The sequence below is a fragment of the Aedes albopictus genome, chromosome 3, assembly GCF_035046485.1.
Source record: "Aedes albopictus strain Foshan chromosome 3, AalbF5, whole genome shotgun sequence".
NCBI lineage: Eukaryota > Metazoa > Arthropoda > Insecta > Diptera > Culicidae > Aedes > Aedes albopictus.
Window position 1 is genome coordinate 127,073,720 of NC_085138.1, and position 21,994 is coordinate 127,095,713.

At 41.9% G+C, this 21,994-nt stretch overlaps 1 protein-coding gene across 1 annotated transcript in view; it reads left to right on the forward strand.

Annotated features, from left to right (window-relative positions):
* Positions 1 to 21,994, forward strand: part of LOC109416442 (alpha-2B adrenergic receptor) — a 327,397-nt gene that overhangs the window by 73,078 nt on the left and 232,325 nt on the right. The gene's annotated exons all lie outside the window — the stretch shown is intronic.

Consider the following 21,994-nt stretch of genomic DNA (forward strand, 5'->3'; position numbering starts at 1 on the left):
AATAATACAGTGCAAACGTTTTAATTTTGTGGCTTGTTCGGAATTCGTTTAATGGAACGGTTTACATCCCATCACGGGTACGAGTGCCTGCTCGCACATACCAACGTGAATGAAATTCATGCAAACCCACATCGTTCGGTTGAATTCCCCAGAAGCCCATAACCATGATTCACGGATTCCACAAATATCGAATGACGGGCACTCTCCCGGTGGGGTCGGTTTGTGGGAACGAAGCTGTGGCTTATTTGACTTTTCCGTATACTTGTTTATCATTTCACGTATGACTACTTCCTGGGGAGAAAATTTGAAAGATATGTAGATTGGGTCTTCTTTATTTCTTTTGAATCTAAAACGGTCTTAATGCAAACAGTTTTGTATAATACTTGGGAGACCATTCCTACTGCTTAGCAGGGGGCGTTTATTTTCATTCTACTGAAAAATAAAACCAACGCACTTTAGTCAGGGTTTTTTTTTCTATTTTGTTTCTCATTTTTGTCTTTTGAATTTGAAATGATCGGGAAAGATAATACGAACAGCAGAGTTCAGTTGACAATCGAGATACATAGGCTAGGAAGCGCAGGGTTGAGTTACAAGCACTTGAACTGCCATGCCTAAATTCATGTAAACCAATTGCCAGTTGGAATTAGTGTCCCGTCAGAGGCGGCTAAATATAAAAATGAACCATACCCATACATGCGGCACATTCGAACGCAGCATTTTCAAAAAAACTTGATGAACGATAAGCAGGAAAATAGTCTCAGAGCATATCTGAACCAGCTGTGATCCGGAACCGATTACGGGTGTCCTGCCGGAAGTGACCAAATATAAATGTGAACCAAACCCATGCATGCGATACGTCAAACCACGGCATTTTCAAAAACCTAATGAACGATAAGTAGGAAAATAGTCTCAGATTATATCTGAACCGGTTGAGATCCGGAGTTCGCCAAACATAAAAGTTAACTAAAACCATGCATGCGTCACATCAAACAGTGGCTTTTTCAATAACCTAATAAACAGTAAGCAGGAAAATATTCTCAGACCATAACTGAACAGATAGTGTTCCGGAACCGGTTCCGGATGTCCCACCAGAAGTGGTCAAAAATAAATGTGAACCAAGCCCGTGTTTGCGACACATCAAATCATGGCTTTTGATAACCTGATGAATGCTTAGCAAGAAAATAGGCTCAGACCATACTTGGGAAAACTAGTAGTGTTCCGGAACGGGTTCCGGGTGTCCCGCTGGAAATGGTTAAATGTAAAAGGGAACCAAACGCATGTATGCGGTACAACAAATAGCGGCTTCTTCGATAACGTGAAGATCGAACAGCAACAAAATGGCCATCTAAGACTACCGTTAGTGTTCCGAATTCAGTTCTGAGTGTTCCGCTGGAAGTGGTCAAAATTATAAATTAGCCAAACCCATGCAGACTACATTAGGGACAATCGGTGCAGCTCCGGAGCTGGCTCTGGGTGTCACGCTGGCTGTAGAATTACCAGGGTAAACTTTTAGCTGACAAACTGGCCACCCTACACAATCTTTTCATTGCAATTTGGAAATTCTATTTAAGATTGTCGGATTTGTTAACACAAAACCTACAGATATTGTGGTGGTACGAATTAATAGGTTGTTTTCTATACCGATTGTTGGATTCCGGAGTTCCGCATGTGTGAGTATCATAACATTGGGCTGCAAAACGGTGAGTCGATAAGGAGAGCGTCCAATATAACTCTGGTCCTCACAAGTTCCTACCTCATGCTTCCACGGGTCAAGCGATGACAAAGACCGCCAGCTAAGAGTTGTGTGCTTAGCTGGTAGTGCAGCCTGGGCACTGTTGTCCTTCTGACTTCAGCTAGATTGAGGAGGTACGATCCGAGTGTTTGTTCACCAAGGAGGTGCGGCTCAAACAGCGTCTGTTCTGGCATCCAGCGGCTGAGTAAGAAACGCTGCACCACGCCCAGCTAGATCCAAGGTGGTAGCCCCATCAGCGTGGTCGTCCTAGTGTTGGTTGGGACGTTAAACAGAACTGGCACGATGGCCCTCCGGCGAGACAGGAGTGTTGGCGTAGGCCCAATAAGCCACCCGTAAAAATCCCCATTGCGAATAACATAGGAGAAAATACGACTCGATACAATCGGCAAAGACCCACGCGACGAAATAAGGACTACGATTGGAAACTTGGAACATGGAATTGCAAGTCACTAGGTTTCGCAGGATGTGACAGGATAATCTACGACGAACTACATCCCCGCAACTTCGACATCGTGGCGTTGCAGGAACTTTGTTGGACTGGACAGAAAGTGTGGAAAAGCGGGCATCGAGCGGCTACCTTCTACCAAAGCTGTGGCACCACCAATGAACTGGGAACAGGATTTATAGTGTTGGGCAAGATGCGACAACGTGTGATCGGGTGGCAGCCGATCAACGCAAGGATGTGCATGTTGAGAGTTAAGGGCCGTTTCTTCAACTACAGCATCATCAACGTCCATTGCCAACACGAAGGGAGACCCGATGACGAGAAAGAAGCGTTCTACGCGCAGTTAGAGCAAACATACGATGGTTGCTCGCCGCGTGGCGTGAAAATCGTTGTCGGCGACATGAACGCGCAGGTAGGAAGGGAGGAAATGTACAGACCGGTAATCGGGCGAAACAGCCTGCACGCCGTATCGAATGATAACGGCCAGCGATGTGTAAACTTTGCAGCCTCCCGTGGTATGGTAGTCCGAAGCACCTTCTTCCCCCGCAAAGATATCCACAAAGCCACCTGGAGATCACCCGACCATCAAACAGAAAACCAAATCGACCACGTTCTAATCGACGGTAAATTCTTCTCAGATATAACCAACGTCCGCACATATCGCAGTGCGAATATAGATTCGGATCACTACTTAGTCGCTGTATGCATGCGCTCAAAACTTTCGACAGTTATCACCACGCGTCGAAGTCGAACGCCGCGGCTCAACATCGAGCAAATTAGTAACGTAGAAGTGGCTCAAGACTACGCGCAGCAGTTAGCAGTGGCCCTACCAACGGAAGAGCAGCTTGGCGCAGCTACACTTGAAGATGGCTGGAGGGACATCCGATCCGCCATAGGTAGTACCTCGGCTACAGCACTAGGCTTCGCGACTCCGAATCACAGAAACGACTGGTACGACGGCGAATGTGAACAGTTGAAAAACGAGAAGAATGCAGCATGGGCGAGAATGCTGCAACACCGTACGAGAGCGAATAAGGCACGTTACAGACAGGCGCGGAACAGGCAGAACTCAGTCTTCCGGATGTGAAAGCGCCAACAGGAAGAACGAGATCGTGAAGCGATGGAAGAGCTGTACCGCGCTAAGGACACACGAAAGTTCTACGAGAAGCTAAAACGCTCGCGCAGAGGCTTTGTGCCACAAGCCGACATGTGCCGAGATAATCACGGGAATATTCTCACGAGCGAGCGTGAGGTGGTCGACAGGTGGCGGCAGCATTACGATGAGCACCTCAAAGACGTCGATGCAAGTACCGAAGGTGGCGTGGTAACACATCTTGGAGTATGTGCACAGGACGAAAGACTTCCGGCCTCCAAGAGATTAAGGAGGTGGTTGGCCGGTTGAAAAACAACAAAGCTGCTGAAGCACATCAACTACCAAGCGAGCTTATAAAATACGTGGAGAAGCACTGGTGAGAGCACTACATTTGGTCATTACCAAGATTTGGGTGGAGGAAGTATTATTGGAGGAATGGATTGAAGGTATTGTGTGTCCCATCGACAAAAAGGGCGACAAGCTGGATTGCGGGAACTATCGCTCGATCACACTACTGAGCGCTACCTGCAAGATACCGCCGCCTATCACCGATTGCATGAGATTTCGTGGGGCAATATCAGGCTGGATGCATGAGTGAACGCGCTACAACGGACCAGGTGTTCGCCATCCGTCAGGTGTTGCATAAATGCCGCGAATACAACGTACCCACACATCACTTGTTAATCGATTTCAAATCGGCATATGATACAATCGATCGAGAACAGCTATGGCAGATTATGCACGAATACGGATTCTTGGATAAACTGATACGATTTATCAAGGCGACGATGGATCGAGTGATGTACGTAGTTCAAGTGTCAGGGACACTCTCGAGACCCTTCAAATATCGCAGTGGGTTACGGCAAGGTGATGATTTTTCATGCTTGCTGTTCAACATTGCTTTAGATGGTGTAATAAGGAGAGCAGAGACAACACGAGTGAAACGATTTTCACGAAGTCCGTTCAGCTGCTTGGTTTTGCTGATGATATTGATATTATAGCTCGTTAATTTGAGACGATGGCGGAAACTTACATCCGACTAAAGAGTGAAGCCAGGCGAATCGGATAAGTCATAAATGTAAATCGGGGCCCGTGGCGCAGTGGTCCACACGTTCGCTTCATAAGCGGATGGTCATGGGTTCGAACCCAGCCCCGGCACTTGCAATTTTTCGTCAGCTGCTCTTCCCCCCCGAGAGCAGCTGGCACCTGACCCTCTTCGGAGAATATAGCTCTAACGGACCCGGAATTTGGATATCGGCGAACCGCAACTCATAATGGACCCCTAATCGGACTGGAAAAGGAACAGCAGCCACACATCAGCATCATCGTGCTCATCATTCTATCATGGACAGGGTAGAAGAATGAAAGAAGCACAAAGGCAATACAGTTCAATATAGTATAATAGAATATAATACATTTAGGCGCTGTACAAAGTGGAAGTGCAGCGTCCAATTGGAATCGCTCACGTAGTACCCTAGTGGACAAAAGAGCTGTAAATTAGGTTAAGTGATTAAGAATTAAAAAAAAAAAGTCATAAATGTGTCGAAGACAAAGTACATGATGACAAAGGACTCCAGAGAGGAATCACCGTGCCCGCCACTCCGAATTTACATCGACGGTGATGAAATTGAGGCAGTTGAAGAATTCGTGTACTTGGGCTCACTGGTGACCGCCGACAACGACACCAGCAGAGAAATACAGAGGCGCGTTGTGGCAGGAAATCGTGCTTACTTTGGACTCCGTAGAGCTCTACGATCGAACGAAGATAGCCGTAACATGAAATTAACTATCTACAAAACGCTGATTAGACCGGTTGTCCTCTATGGGCACGAAACATCGACCCTACGTGTAGAGGACCAACGCCCCTTGCAGTTTTCAAACGGAAGGTGTTGCGTACCATCTACGGCGGAGTGCAGATGGAAGAAATATGGACTTGAAGAAGGCGAATGAACCACGAGCTGCATCAGCTGCTGAGAGAACCAACCATCGTCCATACCGCGAAATACGGGAGGCTACGGTGGGCGGGTCACGTCATCAGGATGTCGGATAACAACCCGACTAAAATGGTTCTCGACAGTCATCCGACCGGTATAAGAAGACGTGGAGCGCAGCGAGCTAGGTGGGTCGAACAAGTGGAGGACGATCTGCGGATCCTACGCAGAGTGCGGAGCTGGAGACAAAAAGCCATGGACCGAGTAGAATGGAGACGGCTACTATGTACAGCAGAGGCCACCCCGGCCTTAGCCTGATTGGTAAGGTAAGTATATTTCACGAGAAAGGCACTATCACCACTAGGTGGATTAGTTTGGGTTTGTCTTTGTCTCTGATGTTCTTCCAAACTCTTGTCCAGATATTTCCGGGATTCTCTTCAACAGCCTTTGGTACTTTTAGTTTCCCACGATGATAGCTGTGAAGAGCTACAGTCGTGAGATTTTCTTGGAAAACGTAGCAGTTTCTCGTGAAAATTTCGTTACGAGACTGAAACGTTGGGCTATGCCAAACTAGCCGTTTCAATGCTCTTAGATTGAGAAAGTCACAATAGTTAAACATTTCGTTTACGTAACTTGATACACGTCCCTTCAGCACATGTTTTGTAAATATTTGTTTGGATTCATATGATTTTATAGAAAAGAATAGATAAAAAATGACCAATGCCCCCCCCCCTCCCTGCATTCTGCGTACTATAGTTTTCTTCCCAAGAATGCTACGTAATTCATGCATTCTCTTTAATGCTGACGTGTAGTGCCATCTGTTGTAATAGAGCCAGTCCCTCTTTAACCATTCGCAATGAACAAGTTTCACACCGTTACGAACAAACGCATTTTAACTGAGCAGCCAAAAAGATAAACTCAACGCAGCAAAATTATCAACTCATTCCTATTATGCTCGCAATTTCCATAAGATTCGCCTAATCTCAGCTTTCGCTAAGTGTATCCTGTCGTTGTCAAATCCAAAAGCTGGCATAACACCCCTCAGTTAAATTCTTCCTTTTCCGGGCCTACTTTCCCTCGATAGCTCGGCTTTTGGGAAACACATGTTTACGCACGTAACCAGCACATTTTTCATCATCGTCATCATCATCAGCAGCAGCTTCGTCATCATCGTCATCATCCGTTCCCACCATCCGATCCGTGCCATCTTCGTTCGTTGTCGTTTAGGTTGATGCCGCCGTCACCAAAGTCACACAACCGACGACGACGCCCGCCTCTGGCAGGATTTGTCCCGTAATCATATGTAAATTAAATGTATGAAATATTTATTTAGAACACTCTGTCTCGGTTGCAGCGTCGACGAAGGACGCCCCCGTGTGTGCTGGAGATTCCCTGGGGATGGAATTTTGCCAAAAAGGATGTCTGATGGAGCCAAGCTGTCGAGTCTGGACGAGACGATGAGTAATAGAGTGGCAGGGTGAAACATGGGTGATACACCTCTCGTTATGCTTGTCACACACGCACGCTTGACCGGTCCCTCTGATTTGCCCTGTGGGGGCGTGTTGGCAGTTGGATGCATTCCGGTTGATTGCATAATGGTGTTTGTGGTGGAGAGCTTTGTGGGAATGGACGTGGGCAGCTTTTCAAGTTTTGTATCAAATCAAGAGAGGAATGTATTTCTTGGAGCAGGTAAACGAGAATGTTGAGGTCGACTTTTTAATGAGAGCTTAGATACTTTCTTAAATTTGTTGAGGACCGTGAGCTTGAGCAACAATGTTTGTGTAATGGAAATTCTTCTTCTATTTTTTAATTCATTCAAAAAAAAATCGAAGAATTCCTTTGAAAAGTCTTCGGTGGGTTACTTTATGACGCTTCAAATGGAATAAGCTCCAAAAGTATCACAAAGATAATTTTAGAAAATCTTGCATGCCTCAGCAACTTCTACAAAAACGTTATCAGGGATTTCTCGAGGATTTTTTGCAGAGTTTATTTCAGAAATTCTTCTAAATGATTATTCAAGAATTTATCCAGGAATTCCTTCAGAAAGCCCAGACAGACAGACAGACAGACAGACAGACAGACAGACAGACAGACAGACAGACAGACAGACAGACAGACAGACAGACAGACAGACAGACAGACAGACAGACAGACAGACAGACAGACAGACAGACAGACAGACAGACAGACAAACAGACAGACAGACAGACAGACAGACAGACAGACAGACAGACAGACAGACAGACAGACAGACAGACAGACAGACAGACAGACAGACAGACAGACAGACAGATAGACAGACAGACAGACAGACAGACAGACAGACAGACGGACAGAGCATTACGGGTGCAAAGCTTTATTCAGCTCCTAAACATCTAATGTTGGTGATTTTATCCAGCCTTTAGCTGGTTCGAGATTCGCTGAAAAGCTGCATTAACGATTCATATAGGTACGCTTAATCAATAATTGCTCAAAAATACCTTCGATTCCCACAAGAGACATATAAGAACGTATAGATAATTTGATAATTTCATATGAAGCACTGGGAATTGAACTTGTACCTCCTTATTCACAGTCACTTACCTTAGCATCTACACCACATACATTGCATGAATCAACTGTCAAATTTGTTTGTTTAAAAGCTGAACAACAGCTGGTTTATGTTCCTTTTTTTGTGAATCTTTAAAAGCTGATAACAGAGATAGGGAATACCCTATTCAACTTGATATTCAGCCATCCAGTTTTTGTTGATTAATGAGGTTGCACAAGTTCTACTTCAGACCAATATTCAGCTGTCATTTTGTTCAGCTACAAGCACCATTGACTAAACAATGTTTAGTTAATACTCCTACTGTTCAGCATTCATTGTAACTTGGGTTTCTCTTTTCTCTGAGGTTTGTTCGGAAAATGTTCTCCAAAGATTTGTGCAAAAATTCCTCCAGAGGTTCTTTCATAATTATTTTGAAGTATTTTTTAGAAAACCTTCCACTGGTTGCTCCTCTTAGAATTTCTTCATAAATCCTTATGTTTTTAAATAGTAGAAATTCTTGAGGAATTCTTTTACACATTATTTCATAAAATCTTTTAAAAAAAAATTTAGAAATTTCTACAAGAGTTCTTTTTAAAGCAAGAATTTCCTCCATAAATTCCTTCTAGTACTCCACTAGAGAGTCTTTTATGGGTTGCTTGCGAAGTTGTAGCATAAAGCTTTTAGAAAACCCTCCAGAGATTATTTTTAAAAACATTTCCACGATGACCTTCAAAATAATCTTTAAGTTAATCTTAAGCAATCAACGATTGCTCCTGAAATTCCTGGTTGAATTGATTTAATAATGTCTCAGATCCTTCAAAAAATCTTCTAGAAATTCCAGAAATTTGTCCATGGATTCATCTAGAAAACCTTTCGTAAACCTCCGGTGATTGTTTTGGAAAATCATCCAGGGATTCGATCTAAAAACATCAATTCATTATTTCTTATTTTTTTTTATTACCCCCAGAAATTCTTTTATGGATTTTTAGGACTTCTTCAAGGATACATACAGAAAATCATCTAAATTCTTTCAAAATTTTTTTTATAGATTTTCATAGAAATTCTTTATGAATTCGTTCTAAAATAAATTTATGGATTCTTGAGTGATGGAAACTCCTCGAGGCAATCTGTAAGAAAATATTTCACGGATACCTTCAGAAATATTTCAAGGATTTTTTTTAAATGTTCGAGCCCTGCCTGAGATACTTCATAATTTTTTAAAGATATTCCTTAAAAAAAAATTATGAAATCTAGGAGAAATTACTTAAAGGATTTCTCCAAGAAAACTACTCCAGAGATATACAGAAAATTTTCTAGGGATTTCTTCAGAAACTCTTCCACAGATAGTTCCGGAAATTTCTTCATCGTTTTTTACTCTGAAATTTATTCAGAGATACCTTTTAGTATTCTCTATGTAGTTTTTCAGAAATTCCTCCAGGATTACCTCCAGAGATTTATCTATTTTTTTCCGAGGATTCCTCCAGAATCCCAAAGAATAAAATTCTTCAAGAATTCATCTGAAAATACATCAAGAAACGCTGTTGGGCATTCCCCCGGTGGAATGCCCAACAGCGTTTCTTGATGTATTTTCACTGTTTTCAATGAGTTTCAGCATATTATCCTCTAGAAATTGAAAACAATATTCTGCCTTGATATATTCAGGATTTTTTCTTGGACGCCCCCGGAAATTCTTTCAAAAACATTTTTGAGCCCGTGGGCACCAGAGACAGGTGTCCAGAGACCCCTTCTTCTGTGAGTCAGGTAGGAGCCTAGGATTCTTTTCTTAGCGAGCCATATCCACACACCAGTGTGGACTTACCACCTTTGGCAACGGGAGGTGACCGAGAACCGTTGCATAAGGATTGCTCAAGCGGAGTAAGCCTAGGTGTAGCGGGGGCCCAGCAGTGAACTCTGCTGAGCCTCTTCAGAAATTCCACACATCCGGAAGCAACTCTGTACACCGCTTCCTTTGGCCATCAGAAACGACGCCAGTATGTAAGCCAGCTCAGTGTGATGTGATTCATTTCACTTTACTGGGTGGAAGTAGACTCAGATGCACACTCCTGATTAGCGCTGATCTGGCTCTGAGCTCAATCCCCATAAGGGCCTGTGCAAACCCTCGAGTGGCCTCCCTGCTAGCATATGAAACCACTAAGATCATTGACGACTACTTCATTGACAGTGAAGGATAGCGGCTCTGAGAGGGACCCAACCCGAGCAGAAGGGAGTAGCAACAGCATAATAAAATGTGTTATTTTGGAAAAATAACTGAGTAGCGGAAAGAGTTATTTTCATGTTATTTACATAACATATCCTGTTATAAACTTGTCTGTCATAAGCTGCAAAATAACAAATGTTATAACAAAAAAATGTTCCTGGAAGACCTGTTCAATAACATGTTTTGTTAGTTTCAATAACAACTTAATAACAGCGAGTTTTGAAAATATTTCAATAACAAATTTTGATATGAATACCCTATTGATAACAATCTGAAAACAAAATTCTGGAGCAACATTTAAAAAGGGCCCAAGAGGTCTTGTGTCTTTTTTCGAAAACGCTCCGTAGGACATAACAGCAGCCCGTCCACACAAATGAACAACGTTATCCGGAAGATCGATGTTCGCTCTATCTGATAACGGTCTTAGTTTGTGTGAATAAGCTGGTGGGGGCTCAGGAGTGACGTATGAAGTCATTGTTTACCAATGCTTGTATGCCCTTTTCAAATGTTGCTCCAGAATTTGCGTTTTTTCTGTTGCGAATAGGAACTCCTCCAAAGTCCCATATGCATTCAATGGGATACGCAACAATAGGATCTATTGTTAAATGTTTCATTCATAATTGGCACGCTATTGTTGTCGCAAGCGATTTCTTATCGAAAACAGAGAGAAACAATAGTTCTCGATTATTTTCCAAACAACTTACGATGAAAAACTACCGTCGTTTTGAAACCCTTTATTAGGTGGTTCATTGTTTATAAGATTAATTTACATTATTATCGCATTGATTGACACATTTATCCTAGTTAATCTAAGTGGGCTCGATGCAGTGAAATCAATAAAAATAAAATGTCTAAAAATAATCAATGGAGTTCTTGATGACTTATTTTTTTTACATTTCTGTCGAAAATGTGTTGTTCGTCGTTGAATTCCACCAGTTGATCCAAAATGTTTCAAAAAACGGCTAACACTCTATTACACTCTCTATTTTCGTATTCATACCTAACTGAAACTGGGACAAAAAAAAGGTATACTTTTCAAAGTGCTTATAAAACAAAAGGCTGATAAGTTGGCACTGTAACGTAATGTCAGTAAGAAGAGGAACTGATGTCAAAATAATATTTTCTCTTACAGTTCCTCACGGAATGCTGTGAACAACAAAAATCTCGAATGGTGTAGTTTTGATTGCAAAGCTAGTTATGTTGTAATATTAATGATCAAATATTTGTACTAGTCTCAATGACACAATAATAACTGAACTTGTGCTACAACTAAACAAGTTATTGAAATGTAATTTAAAGAAAATATACCAAGCGCACGATCATAACAAAATAAGATTGCCCAACAGAACATGTTATGAAACGGTGATGACTTAATGAGTTAATAATAACAAACCGAGATATAAAAACAGGTTTTGTGATTCCGTTGTTATTATTTTGATATTTTCCTCTGCTCGGGAACAGACACAGATACTGAAGCTAACAAAAAAGTGAGCGTAAGCGGTAAGGCTCTTCATTCTTTAGGGTGGACCCGTTTGCGCTAGGACCACTCGTAGCGCGAAAGGAGCTACGAACTAGTCTTCATAACTGTGGCGGATACGTACGCCGAGGTGTTGAGGGCCATATTCATAACCGAGGTGTTGAGGGCGAAAGCCGTCTCTCACCGTTGGGCGATGTAAAAAGCATTTGGCGCAACGGGACTGAAGAGATGGTGCTAGTGCTGAGAACGGAGGCGGTCAAAACGGGCACCTTCTACAAGATTTCAGCCCAAGAGGTACTGGGCGAGAAGGTGTAGGAGAGAGCCCTGATGTTGGAGGTGATTCTCCAGTGTTAAAACCTGGACGAGATCATCGACGTATAGACGCATGCTCCCCAATAGCGAAGATCAACGGGGTGGACTACTGCAGTTGTTATGCTCGCCAAACAGACCCATAAGCCTTTTGGGCACCGCCGGGAAGCTGCTGGAACGGATCATTCTGCCGAGGCTAATGGTTTATACCGAGAAACCAGATGATTCTGGCCTCTCGGATAACCAGTTCGGCTCCCGGAAGGGTCGATCGACGGTGGACGCTATTAGGGCTCTAACCAAAACGACCGAGATAGCACTCCAAAAGAAGCGAACGGGTATTCACTATTGCGCGGTCGTCACGCTGGAAGAATGCGTTCAACAGCGGCAGCTGAGCCGCCATCGAGAGCGCCATGCACCTACTATGAATCCCGGTTAGCCTATGCCGGATATTGGAGAGCTACTTCCAGAATAGGGTGCTAATCTATGATACCGTGGAAGACGAAATGAGCTACAACATCACCGTGGAGGTACCTCAGGGCTCCATCCATGGGTACGTGGCGTATGGTAGCGTATTGAGGCTCAAGCATCCACCGGGCGTAAACTGGTCTGCTTTGCTGATGATATTACTCTCTTGGTAAACGTCGACAGTCGATAGAGGAAGTGAATCTGACAGCAACGCACGCAATTCGCATAGTGGGGGACTGGATGAAGTCGAGACAGCTGGTACTCACGCATCACAAAACGGAGATGGTGGTGGTAAACAACCGCAAGTCTGAACAACAGGCAGAGGTCACCACAGGCGGATGTACGATCGATTCCAGGTGCTCGCTGAAGCAATTGGGAATCATGATCGACGAATAGCTGAAATTCGGAAGCCACGTGGAATATGCCTGCAAAAGGCAAGCAAGGCGATAATGGAATTGTCAAAGATAATGTCAAATAGGTCGGCAATAGTGTTGATCAAGAAAGTGTAAGCTGCACGCGACAAGGGTGGTCTTCATACTACGATACGTGGTCGAGTGCGCTAGTGGTCAGCCGAAACGTGAAGTGACTCGAGAATACCCACCGACTGATGTGCCTCAGGATGGCCAGCGCATACCACATAGTCTCAAAAAACGCTCATAACGAGCGTGTCTAAATGGACGAGCAGGCCGCATGGCGAAGTGAACTTCCACTTGACACAATTTTCGTCAGACCATGGGTGCTTTAGGTTCTATTTGCACAGACGGACATGTAGGCTCTGTAGGCTCCTTCGCTTGTTTGGAATGCGCAAACGGCAAAATGTCACAACTGGGGCTTAGCCTATACTTCTCAGATTGCATATGATTATGATTGGAATGAGGCAATTTTTTAAATAAAAATGATAGTTTCCAAGTTTTTCACATTACAGATCAAATAAACTTGTACCACGTTGGCTCCCAACGCCCTCACACAGCATCATCCGTCGTAGTCGTACCTCCAATCAGCAACGCAACAACGTCAACAAAGGTTGTCTCCCATGATGTGGCCGTGTAACGCACATGTTCACCTCTTTTGATGCCAGCAAGCAAACGAGTGAAAGCAAAATGCTACCGGCGGCGACATCATGTTGGGAGCATCATGCTGTGGGCGCTGCCGGAAATAATTGGTTTTATTAAATATTAAAGCTCCGGTTTATTAGATAAACCGGAGCTGTGACCGTGAATGCCGTCGTCGTCGTGCAGATGTATCGCTATTTGGTTTTCCGAATCGTGTCACATGGTCGTGCTGTCCACTAAGTGAATTCAACTGTGGTGCCTGTGTTGACATTGGATAAATTTGAATATGCAATTGTATGCTTTCTGGTTTGTTTGGAAAACAAAGCTATTTATTTGGAAACGGTGTTCCTGTGGCGTCGAGTTTTGAATATTATTAGGGGGATTGTGGAGAAACATGAACTGAGCAGCGTGATGTCAATTGCCAACTTTGAATAACTTTGTTTGAATGATTGCAAAGACGTGGCCGGCTACGTTTTTGAGTCTTGATTCATTGTATTATGTACAGTTGGAAAGGATCTGACTACTTTCAGAAAACCTTTCAATTGTTTAAGCTAAGCTATAGCTATCGTATGTAGAAAAACGAAAAAAGCAAAAAAAAAAAACTTGAAAAAGGTTTCTCACTGGCATATATAAAGCCAGCGGTATTAGCGTTGAGCAATTTTGAATCGATGTTCGCAACATGTACAATGTACATGAAATCAAAGTACATAATATCGAGGGTCTATATAATTTAGGGTCCACTTAATCAAGGTTTACGTGTATGTCTCAGGTTTCTTGGGAAATCCCATGTCTAAGTGAATCTTTCTCAGGATTCTGGAGGAATCCTTCTTGTGGTCTAGAGAGTCCTTTTCAGGGTCCTAGCGAATCCTTCTCAGGATTCTAGGTCAGACCATCTCTTTGTTTTGATGATCCTTCCCAGGATCCCTCTCAGGGTTCTGTGGAAATTTCTTTCAGGATGAAATCTCTAATGGGATGTTTGTCAATACTTTTAAACAATTTCTCTCAGGATTCTAGGAGAATTCATCTCAGGATTCTGGATGTATCCACTCGAAAGTTCTAGGGATATCCGTTTAAGTATTCTGGGAGAATCCCGAGGATATACTTCTCTCCGGATTCTGAGGCAATCCATCACAGGATTCAGGGAGAATCCATCTTGGAAATCTGAAGAAATCCCTCAGGATTCTGACAGAATTCCTCTAAAGATTCTGAGCATGATTCTGAGTGAATCCATCTCAGAAAACTGGAGTTATCTCTGCAAGGATTCTAGGGAAATTTTTAACAGAATGCAGGGAGTATTCCACTGGGAGAGTTATTCTCTCTTTCCTGGGATATGGTCTGTCAGGATGATCATTTCCAGCATTTTGAAGGAATCTCTCAAATAATTTAAGAAATATCCTCAGCATTATGGAAGAGTCCGTTTAAAAATTCTAGAGGAATTTTTCTCAGCAGTATTATATGGGAATACTTATCAGAATTCTAGGGAATCTCTGGATTCTAAGGGAATTTATTGCACGATTTTGGAATATTCCCTACCAGAGTTCCCTACCAAGGGTGATATCCATTTCATGCTTCTATGAAATTTCTGGATGATCTGGGTTGATTCGTCCAAGGATTTTGGAAGATTCTCACTTAGGATCCCACTCGGAATTCTGAGGAAAACTTTCTCAGCATTCTTAGGAGCTTCTCTCAGACTTCTTGAAGAATCACACTAAACATTCTCAGAATTGTGGTGAAATTCCTCTCAGAATTCTTGGGGGATCCCATACAGGATCCTGCGTAAGACCCTTTTAAGATTCCGAGGGAATATCACTAAGTACTCTACGGATACACTTCCCAAGATTCTCTGAAAATTCGGTTTTCTGGGGTGATCCCCGTCAGGATTTTAGGAAAATTTCTCTCAAGATTCCGGGGAGTTTGTCTCATGATTCTGGAGAAATTCTTGGGATTCTAGGGCTGTATTTTTCAAGATTCTAGGTCATTCTATTTCAGAATTATTAGCTATTGAGCAGAATTCTCTAGATAAATTTGGGTTTTGGAGAATTCTTCGCATAGATTTTGTGATTCCTCTTAGGGTTCGGAAGAAATCCTTCTCAGCATTCTGTTTTTTTTTGTATTCTGGAGCAGTTTCTCCCAGAAATCCCTTTCGGGATTCTGGAACAATCCCTCTTAGTAATCAGGGAAAATCCTTGACATGATTATGATAAGCTTCTCTTGAGATTCTGGTGTAATAATTTAAAGTATTCTAGAGGAATCACTCTCAGAGTTCTAGGATAATCCCTTTCAGGAGTTAAGGGGAGTCCTTCCAAAGATTCTGGGGGAGTGTTTTTCAGGAATCTGAGGTAATTTTTCTGTTTTATTTGAGAATACCTCTCAGAATTCCAGAGAACCTCCTCGGGGTGCTAGGAAAGTCCATTCTAGAAATTTTCGTAATCCCTTCCAGGGAGAATCCTCATCAGATTTTCAGAAAATTACCTCTTAGGTTTCTAGATACATTTCTTTCAAGAATCTGGGAGAATCCCTTTTATGATGCCTCTTAGGATTTTGGGGGAATCACTCGTAGAAATCTGGGGAATATCTTTTGGCCGGCAGAGTTATTGTTAGCATTCTAAAGGAATCCACCCAGGATTTCAGGGAAATTCTGGGAAAACACTTAAAAGGATTCTGGAGGAATTCTTCTCAGGATTCAGGGGGAATCCTATCTCCCAGAATTCTCAGATTCTGGCAATCCTGCCCAGTATTTTGAAGGAACCTTTCTCAGGATTCTGGAGTATTCCTTCTAAGGATTCTAAGCTACCCTTTTCAGGATTCTGGGTAATTGCTTTTAAGTTTCTTGGGGCACTCAGCTTAGAATTTAGAAAATCTTTTTTTTTTTGTAAGAATCTCTCTCAGCATTTCAGATGAATTAATTTCAAGAATGTGGAAGATTCACCCTTGGATTTCCGCTCAGGATTCTGGAACATTTTGAGAGAATCCCAAGTGTTAGCTTCTCTCAGAATTCGGAGACAATCTATCACAGGATTTTGGGAGAAGGCCTCTCGGGGCTCTAAGACGATTCGCCTCATTGATATAGAGTTATCACTCACAGGAAAATCAGAGGGAATTCATACCAAGATACCAGAAGAGTCTTGCTTTTTTTGCCCAGGATTCTAGTATTATAATTTCCAGCATTCTGAAGAAATCTCTCTCATAATTTTAGAATTCAGAATTCTGGAGGAGTATCTTTTAAGATCCTGGGGGAGTTTCTCTCAGCATTCTGCGGGAATTTATCTCAGTACTATATTGGTATACTTCTCAGAATTCTGGGGAATCTCAGGATCTCAAGATTTTTCTTTCGAATCAAAAATTTAATTTTCATTTGTTTTGCAGAATGTACTGTCCCAACGTTTTTTTTTTTCATTTTCTAACCAGAGTCGCGAACTTTCGATGTAGAATCTCAAATTTAGATATTGAATTTATTAAGACTAATAAAACATACCATGAACTTGAACTACATACAGTAAACCAATCATTTCATAGTTTTGTAATATTTTATGGATTCATGGATGTTCCATTACAACGCTCATATTCGAATCTCCATTCATGTTCCGTTCGGTCGATAGATCACCGTTCATTCCACCCGTGCTGCTCTGACAGGCGTAACTAGGATGTAGTAGATATATGTGCGTACCCGGTTCACGATTGATGGTTGGAGATTGGTAGCTCTTCCGCTAACGTCTAAAGTTAGTCACGCCGCACCACCGCTCCGAGGCAGAAAAGCTAATTTTTCAAGTGCTTGTTTACGAACCACCGCCGCCGACCGCGCGCACCGGTTCTCATCCATGTACCTTGGCATCCAACCGGGAGCAGCCCGCAGCGACTTCCGTTATCCTATCCGTTCACGTGCGCTCCGATATCACACTAACCTAGGAAAGCCAGCCAGCTGAGTTGTTTTATGCGGGGTCGCATGGCATTTCATCCATAAAGCCATAAAATATATGCACGCTGGCTGTTCTTCGTCATGCTTCCTCGGGAGGTGTGGGTAGAGAGGTACAACCGCGCGCGAGATACCTACTTCCGACGTCGACGACGACGACGAAACCCATCTTCTCGAAAATCCAGCCAAGGTGTGATGTTGAAATGCGAAAGCATTTGGAATATTGATGTGATCCCGTGTCTCGTCGTGGAGGCGACGAACATTTTTCCACCTTTCCGGAGGAGTACCTATATCATCCCTCTTTTGTTTTCGCAGAATCCATTAAGTACACAGGTATTTCCCAACGCTGAAAGCTGGAAGTCAAAAAAGGGCACATGGAGTACGGTGCTAGGTCGGTAAGTGGTACACTAGCTATCTGTTCAACGTCACTAGGCTCATGCGACAGTCCTCCATTATGATAGCTATTGTGGACAATACTACTAGTTATTCAAAGCAATACTGTTTTCCAGGAATTTGTTCAGCAAGCACCTCTTTGCAACTTCTGGAAGACTTTCATTACAAATTGAACCTTCCACGGTTTGACCAAGTTCTTGAACATGCGTTTAAAGAGAGCATACCGTTGATAACCACATTTCCAAATGCCTTACGAACCACGAATTTCGCGCTATATACTTCAGTGCACTACCCGATCAGAAAGTCAGAGAATGTAGTATACTTTATAAAGCTATGTTCACTTAGAATCCGGAATCATGTCACATTTTCTAGTGGCGCTCTCAATGAACATAATCATCAGTTTTTCGCAGCACTCTGATCATACACTAATCCTCTATAAATGGTGAAAATTTCATCGATTTTCTTGCAACGAGTGAAAAGTTATTTCAGATTGAAGACAAGAGGAGGAAAAAAATCTTGCACAAACACGTTGAAAATTTCGCGACTGTCGTGCGAAAAATGTTAACCCTTCCGTTACCAACCCCCCCTAACGAGAGTGCGAAAAAATACTCTTTTCGTTATAACTTTTTTGTTTTTCAATATTTTTCGACCAAATTTTGACACAATAAGCGGATATCCTTCCTATTTAAGGATTTGCTAGGGATTGTTGGAATGGCCACCTGGTTCCGGAGTTATTCCGGAATCAAAATGGGTCATTCGATTTGGCCATTTTGGAAAAAGTAAATTTTCAATATGAGAGCCGTTCAGTTTTCAGACCTAAGTGCACTAGAATGATAGAAAAATTTGTCTAGAAGGCCATCCCGGTCACTACGTGCCTTGGAACCCGTTTTACGGATGTTCCGGGGAACCGGTTCCGGGGTCAATTTTTGAATATGATTCAATACCATCATGCGACACCTCAAACTTCGTGGTTTTTCAAGATGCATCATTCTGTGCTGTTTTGGCGTTGTCTGAAATACTATTGGCTATTTTGGAACCGGTATTCGGAATTCCCGGAAATCGGTTCCGGCGGTTCCGGGGGTCCAATTTTCGAAAGTAAACAAACACCATCATGCGACATATCAAACTTCATGATTTTGAAAGTTGTGGCATTTTATCATAATGATTGGCCACTTAGGATACATTTGGCCATAATGGAATCGGTATACAGATTTTCCGGAATCAAGTTTCGGGACCAAGTTATGAAAGTGGTTCAATACCGTCATGCGGCATCTCAAACATCGTGATTTTCAAAATACATCATTCTGGGCTATTATTGCGTTATCTGATATACTGCTGGCCATTTTGGAACCGGTATTCGGTTTTCCCGGGAATCGGTTTCGTTGGTTCCAGGGTTCATTTTTCGAAGATAAACAAACACCATCATGCGACATATCAAACTTCATGATTTTCAAAGTAATGGCATTTCATCACGATGTTTGGTTACTTAAAATATATTCGGCTTCTTAGGAATCGGTAATACATATTTTCCGTAATGTAGTTCCGTTGTCATGTTTTGAAAATGTTTCAATACCGCCACGCGACATATCAAACGTCACAGTTTGTCAAGATCTATCATTCTGTGCTATTTTTGTATTGTCTGAAATATATCTGGCGTTTAGGAATTGGTAGTTAGGTTTTCCTATATCTCCGGCACTTCCGTGGTCAGTTTTTTGAAAGTAAACAAACATCCTCATGCATAATATCAAACTTCATAAGAATGAAAATAATGGCATTTTATCACGGTGATTTACCGTTTAGAATATAGCTAGACTCTTTGGAATTTGTATGCAAATGTTCCATAATCCCGTTTCGGGGTTATTTGTTTAAAATTAATCTATACTGTCATGCTACACTTCACTCTTCATTGTTTTATATAGCTAAATCATGGATACATTCCAATCCGTACTGAAATACTTTGGCCCGATATACGGATTTCCTGCGTTCCGGCTCCGTTGAATATTTTTCGTGAGTGTTGTTTGTTCATGCAACATATCAAACTTCAGTATTTTGATTTTTTTTTTTGTATTTTTTAAATGTTTTGACGTTTCGGATTCATATATATATATATATACAAAAAAAAATACATTTGTGGAGAAGGTTTTCAGAGTCTTTGTGCTCGTGAAACAATATGCTTCTTTGCTTCAATTCAGATTTGAATCAGTAATTATATAACTGTTTGCATTCTCTGCAAAAATTGTAAGCCACACTCTTACGTTTCTCGTGCTTCGAGCAAACATATGCGTTACAGTTGTGGCACTGAGCTGTCGTTTTTATGTCTGAAGAGACCCGACAAAATCTACATCGCTTACGATCCTTCTGTCTCCTCAAAACCGTCAATTCCTTTTTGTCAGTACAATCCGGACAAACAAATAAGGAGCAACATACAATATGTTTAGAGCAAAAATCTTTTTTGCATAACCGACAGAGCTGCAAACTTTCATTTTCTGAACACATTCCACAGCTCACAGCACTACCGTATATCGCTGCGTAGTTCTCCAAAAACATCTCGATTTTAGATTTCACGTTATTTTGCAGCCCGGGTAATAATTGGCGCCTCCTCACTTGATTATATGCGAGATCCTTTGCCAACCACTGGAGAAACAGTCGTTTTCGGCTGCGATCGTTGGTTTTCCATGTTGGGTTTGCCGCAATAAATAGCAAAAATGCATTATGAATGCAAACGTCCACCAAGTTGAAGAATAATGCCAGTGTCCATCTATTCGTTGTACGCATGATTGAATACTCGTCTGTAATCTGGTCGGTCAAATCCACCGATCCTTTGTACATATTGTACAGCAGTACTGCATTCGGTTTTTGAATTTTCGGTGCCGTTCGCTTAGCCTGTTATGATAATGACAAATAATAAATTACAAAAGATTTTAACAGTAATTTAAATAATTTGTAAAATAATGAAAGCGCCAGTACTTTTTACTTGATTTTCTGGAAAATGTTTTAGGCAAATAAAAAAAGTTCATTTTTGTGTAGATATGAATACAATGTCTTAGAAAATGTAGATTATATATTTAAGTTTTAATTCAATATTCTACATAATATACCTAAGATGATTCTACACACAATATTTTATCAAAATCTATAAAAAATGCTTAGCATTATAGATCTTATTTTGAAAATGACAATTGTGAAATACTTACTTTCATGTTCCGTGATAGCTTTGTCGAACTACGTCGCTCCATGCGATGGGCAGATAGTTTCTCATTTGAGGAATATGAAGGATATGCGCGTGGGTCTGATGACAAAATTAGAACAGGCTTCTTTTTCTTTGCTACCCAAGAGAGCAGCATTAGGTTTCCGTGAAACCCGTATAGAGTGGAACCTATTTCACGTTTCTTCCATTCGAGGAAATGTGGAGGAATCTCTCGCTTGTTCGCTCTTAGGGTACCCAAACAGACGGTTCCTTTATCACAGAGGTCTTTTGCTACCGGTATAGAGCTGAAAAAATTGTCGAATACAACGCATCGCCCAGTGTTGATGTATGGCTCTGTCAGCTGCATCACAACCCTATATCCTTGGTTGTACTCGGATTTTCCTTCGCTTTTCCCTATCAGTATAATTTTAAGTTATGTTAAGATTTTATTTGTGCAATTTGAATAAAATCCCATATTACCAGTGTATAGATCAAAGTCAATCAAATAACCATTTGGCGCAGAAATGGCCCAAATCTTTAGCCCATAACGGGCTGGCTTGGATTTCATATAAATTTTAAAAATACACCTGCCTCTGAACCGAACCATGCGTTCGTCGATTGTTATATATTGTGGAGGATTATAAAGGCGTTTGAAATTCCTTCGTAGATTCTCCACTACATCTCGCACATAACCAAGACGGTCAACATTCACTTTGTTAGGAGTAGATTTTCGTGCCACAGAGTCGTCAAATCTAAAAAACACCATAATATTATAATGTATAGGGGAACCAACGTATTTTGGACACAGCGTTACGCCAATATATTTTGGACACTTCCATTTGTTTTTGCCGTAAGTGTCCAAAAAATATTGGGTCGTTGCTGTGTCCAAGATATGTTGGTTCCCCTACAATGTTTGCTAGTAGGCTGAACTATTTACCTTATATACTTAAATATTTGCTGGTATCGAGTACGTGACATAACAGTTGGGAAAAACGGGTGACCGTACACAGCATCCGAGGTCCACAACACGTTTATGTTGGTTCTGTTTTGATGCGTTTCTCCAGCACGAACTAGAATACTGATCCACCCCAAGAACTCAACAGTATCTAGGGGATGAAAATTCGTTTCCCGAGATGCGGCTTCCGCATTCGTAAACTTGCAGATCATCTCGATTGTTGATGAATCAAGATATTGAAGAAGAGCTTTCGGACTATTTATTTTAGAAAAA